This window comes from Ruditapes philippinarum, unplaced genomic scaffold, assembly GCF_026571515.1.
Source record: "Ruditapes philippinarum isolate M1 unplaced genomic scaffold, ASM2657151v2 ctg2206_1_1_1_1, whole genome shotgun sequence".
Taxonomy (NCBI): Eukaryota; Metazoa; Mollusca; class Bivalvia; order Venerida; family Veneridae; genus Ruditapes; species Ruditapes philippinarum.
The window spans coordinates 49009-54374 of record NW_026856923.1 but is presented as its reverse complement, the minus strand read 5'-3'; the positions used below and the strand labels follow the sequence as shown (position 1 = coordinate 54374).

The following is a 5366-nucleotide window of genomic DNA, read 5'->3' as shown; positions in this document are numbered from 1 at the left end:
TCAATATAAGAAACTTCGTATGATCTCCAGGTGGGTGTGTCATTTCGAATTTAGTTTATCCCAATAAATGTTAAAATATTTCATTTTCATGTTAATCTAATAAATTTGTTTATTTGATACAACTTCATTTGCATCTGACTTCAGACTGGCGAATTTGATTTTTATCGATTTTCTATAGAGCGACCTGATTATCTATCAGAAGTATAATGTTTCGGACAGCGTATATTTCGTATATAAAGTTTGAACAATGATTATCAGTCTGTTTAAGTTGAATATATTTTCTTCCAATTGAAAATAGAGTAAAGCACGAACAGTCAATCTGTCTAACCAATTTAAATTGTCATAAAATTAAATGAAATATTTTGCTTTTGTAGATATTTAGACCGAGGACAGTGGTGAGGTGAAAGGCGTCAGTGTAACTTGTTGAAACACACGTGACATGATGTACAGTAGCTGCTGCATTATCGTTGTGGTAAGAAATAAATAAATATATAAATATATATATATACATATAAATATTCTAGTATAACATCATGTTCTCGTTTTTTTGTACATACAAATGTAATTTCAGTGTAGCTAAGTAAACAAACAGTACTGCATATGTAGTGTATTCATGTTAAATACTGATTTAAGTATTTTTCTCAATAAAGAGGGTTAAATGTTTAGTTAAATCATGTTCAGTAATTGGTTAATAGAACTAAGTCACTATCATATCTTAATCCATAATTTGTTTGTTTAAAAGAGCAGTTGTCAAAACAAATCTTTATAAACTAGACAAGGACACCAAGAAGTGTTTCTTTCTTTTCAACATTATTTTCTATTCATGACAATACTGAATTAAGATATGAAATTGATAGACATTGTAGCTGACTACTTATTACTGCTTTTATCTCTTTATATGCAGGTATGTGGTTTCATGGTTGGATCTTGAGTACTTGTCATGATTTATTTGAGAGTGTTCACCATCAGATTAGAAACCAACTAGTGATACAGCCAGTTATAGTTGAAAGAAAATGTCTATACACAGCCATGCGCTAAACAATGGTAGAGACATGGCAGTCCATAACATATTTTTGACCGAATTAAAGCTTCTTAAAGTTCCATGGCTTATGTAAACAGTCTGACTGAATATTTTATATTCTAAAAAATACTAAGATTGAAGACACTTCTAAGATATATGTCTGTGTGAAAATGTATACATGTATCTGTTTTTCGTTAGAAATAAATAACCTGTCATTTGTCCAAAGCAGTTTCAACAAGGCATAAGAGTAGTTTCAAAACAGTTCAGATGAATTTGTTATAAATAGACTTGTAACTAAGGTGATATGAATGGTAAAAGATGAATGATTAAAAAGATTAAAAGTTTTCTATCTTGATTTTTATTTTACCACAATAAATTTTAAAAGTAATGTAATCTATTAACATTTTATTAATGCTTTATTTTTAATTGATTTAATGGAGTTGTAATGGCACATAATTCATCAGAGATGCTTTCATTTTTATTTCTCAAAAGCTTTGAATTTGGTGTCCTGATATAGTTTTCAAAAAAGTTACTTATTTGCAATTACCTGAACCATCATTTGCTTCTGTTTATTGCAGTTTGTAATGTTATTTTGATAAAGTATTTTGTATGGAAGTCAAAATACTTCTTTGTGTAAATTTTGTTACTTTTATGATTAATAATTTTATTTACTGCACTTCTTTCTTCCGATTATAAGCATGTGACATGCTCTAAAACCATTATTATACATGACAGCTAGGTAGTTAATACCAGAGTAAACATTATTAATGAAAATCATCCTTGTTGAGTATTTTGTAGCAAAACACTAGCTTGCTAGGCTTTGAAAGCCCAATTCTGTCTCTTAACCACACAATTGTACAATTGGAAAAGACCAATGCAATTCTGCATACCTTGAAAGATATTATTGTCAGAGAGGCAGTTATTATCATATACTTCTTTTTTTCAAATTACCTGTTTTATAATGTATTGAACTTGTTGATATTTGACCAAAAAGTGATTTATCTAAACAAAATATGCAACATTTGGTATTTGCATATGATACACAACAATTTCATCACTGCTACATTAAAATACCCTAATTCGGACTGTTTCAAAATTGTCAATGTTGCAATAAATCAATGCTGTTAACTTTTGTCCATATACATATTAATAAATGTAGTCATTGGTAAACCCTGTGAAGAGTTGTTCAGAATTATTCATTAATAATTATTATTTGGACATTCCAGGACAGACAAAATTCAAATGGCATGCATATTATTTATTATTGCCAATGCTTGCGATTCAAGCAATTAAGCGAATTTAGTACATACTTATTTTTCAGATAAACCCTTATGATCAAGTATTGCTATAAATATATGCCAAATAGTAGAAACAAAAACATCTCATAAGTTGAATAAACTTTTATTTTTTCACAATTTATAGTGCACTGCTTTGCAAATACAAATGTATATCCATTTATTTTCCAGTGAAAGAAAAACTTCAGGAAAACACTTGAAAATGTTATCAAGAAACTTTACACTGAGAATGTCTACTGATACAAGAATAAAAATATTTCCTTTTACAAATGTAAAGACTTTGAAAGTTGACATGAACATATTATTATAGAGTTATAAATCATATTCTAATTGAAAAATGGTCAGCTTGATATCAAGCTTTGAATGCAAATTTAAAAGATTATCAATGAATACACTTACAATATTATTAGTAGAAGATATATTATATTTTTGCATTTTCTTCTTCTTTTTCATCTTTACATGATAGTCATTTGTTCATAATGACATATGACAACACTGTGATTCCATGAAAATCTTTATATATGGTGTGTTTTCTACTTTGGTATATATAGAGTATCTTGTTTCAATACTTAAAACTGAAATGAAATTCGGATATTTCCCTCTGCTTCAATCATTGTGACATTAACAAGTTAACTAGATTATGGTGTCATAGTGTCAACCACCATAAAATCATACTCTTTTACACTAAGATTTTTGTGCCGCATGTCATTCAGCTGCTTTAGGAAAGTACAGTCTACTATTCTTAGTGACTGATATTAAACTAAGATTTCACTGTAACTGTGTGTTCTCTTATATTATTCTCAAATTAAGGAACTGGAAGATGGTAGTTGCAACAATGGACACACTTTCCTTCATCTTTGTATCTGTAGAAAAAAATCAATAAATCTGTTGTTAAATGTGTAAGACCTAAATATATTTCATTGGGTTAAACACTAGAAATAATATTTACATGAGTTTTAATTAGAAGAACAAGCAAATTTCATATTTGATGTAAACATACATTAAAGATTAACAACAACACATAATATATAATTGTCAAGATTAACTACACTTAACAAAAGTTCTAACCGATCACTTTTTAAATTTTGATTATTTTATAAAGGGTCAATAGATCCTTATAGAATTTTGCAGAGGTGATTTTTGTGTCATTTTCTACCGATTTGTGGAATGAAAAATAATTTAATACGGTTCAATGCACTCACGCGGGAGACAGGGCGCGGTTTACACATTTTGGCACGAAATGTTTGTGCAGAGCGTGGTGAGTATTAAATTTTACATTTCGTAAATCCTTGTTAACTTTATAAGTGAAAAAACATAAAACATGGTACTAATGTCGATGCAGGATCGTGCCGTAGCAGTTGGTATGTTGAATGCTGGAGCCTCTATCAGACAGGTAAGTGGCTGTTCATAAATTATTTTTTTTTTAAATATCGATAAAGTATTTTTTAAATAGAAAAATGTTATAATTTTATTATTCTCAATGTGTTCATTCTCTTCGAAATAAAATAAAAGTCGGATCTATTGGTATTATTCTTTTTCACATATAAGCGAAATCTCAGGGTGATCGGTTAGAACTTTTGTTCAGTGTATTTATTTTAAGTCTGCAATGAAACGGTTTTTCATGTTTAATTAACTTATCAATTATCATGCAGTTAAATAAGAAATAATTAAAATTTAAATATTTTGATAATTGTTTATCTTCCCAATCTCAACTAAAATAATAAATTATTTTACATGTATTTACCTTTGATGTATAGATACTTCAGGATGATTGGCAGTGCAAACAGTTGATTAATGGTCCATTGTGAACAGCTGTATATCCTATACTTGTCATATTCTTCCCTGTGAAATGATTAATTCAGATATTATTTTTAATTTTTTTTATTTCAATCATTATTTCCGAGGTACCATATTTACATGTATATATATTTGAAAAAGGAAAAGAATGACAGTGTTAGTGCCTTGCCCACAAAGATACTATTCTCCATACTAAGGAATAGAACAATACTATTAAACTTTGCACACATCTTTCCATCTATTTCATTGATTAAAACCCTTAATTGAAATCTTGATAAAACTGGAAGGGAAAGAAATATCCGAATTACTGTGCAATGTCCGAATTTAGTAAAACTTTAATATACACAAGATTTAAAGTGTTTCCCAATGATTTTTTTATATAATACTAAAAGCTAAACAACTAGAATTCAGTCAATTCACTACATTGACAAAACATCCGAAACAATTGTCTCTATCCGAAAACAAAGTAGTTTTATAAAACTCTAACAATTCCTCGGTTTTCAGTCAGATTATAGACCTACCTGTATTTTTCGACACGTACTTACCATTTCTTGATATCTGAAGAGGAACGAAACTAATTTCACTCGTGTATATCTCGAGTTCTTCGAGGTTACCTATATATGGAGATATGGCATTTTTGACTTTTAGGGAACCGCCATTTCTTTGGTCTGCGTCTGATTCTTTGACAAGACTTTATGAAATTGTTGCTGCCAATGGAGAAAATGACTGTTTTTATTTCTAGGGACCCGCCAGAGTCCATTTCTTTGGTCTGCGACTGATTCTGGGACACTCGCAGACTTTCAGGAATTTTTGGTGCCGATGGATATAATGAATTTTATTTACTTCTAGGGACCGCCGTCAATTTATTTGATCTGCGACTGGTTTTTTGAGACTCGCATACTTTCAAGTTTTTTGGTGCCATCGCAGATTATGACATTTTTTAATTTTAAGGATCCACCGATTCAGTTTGCATTTTTACTCTATAATGTGATGATCTACATAAGCACCAACAATTCCTAAAAGTCTGCAAGTGCCCAATAATCAGTGGCAGACCAACGAAATGGACTCTGGATGGTCACAAGATATCAAAAATGTAATTATCTCCATTGGCACAATTAATTCCTGAAAGCCAGCTGAGCATTCGGAACCTCCGCTTATTATGAGTGTACGCCGAGTGCCGGTTTTTGGCGTAAGGATCGCCAGAGACTTATATATTAAATATAGCTGTGTGCTATAACTAAGGACTTAGGGGA

The 5366-nt window shown here is 30.1% G+C and overlaps 1 long non-coding RNA gene across 1 annotated transcript; it reads right to left on the bottom strand.

Moving 5' to 3' along the window:
* Positions 1-2406: 2406 nt before the first annotated feature.
* On the bottom strand, positions 2407-4653 carry LOC132748147 (uncharacterized). The gene is made up of 3 exons (XR_009628226.1): positions 4635-4653; positions 4061-4158; positions 2407-3179 (listed from the first exon to the last, which is right to left on the bottom strand). It is a non-coding gene; the product is annotated as an uncharacterized LOC132748147 (long non-coding RNA).
* Positions 4654-5366: the final 713 nt, after the last annotated feature.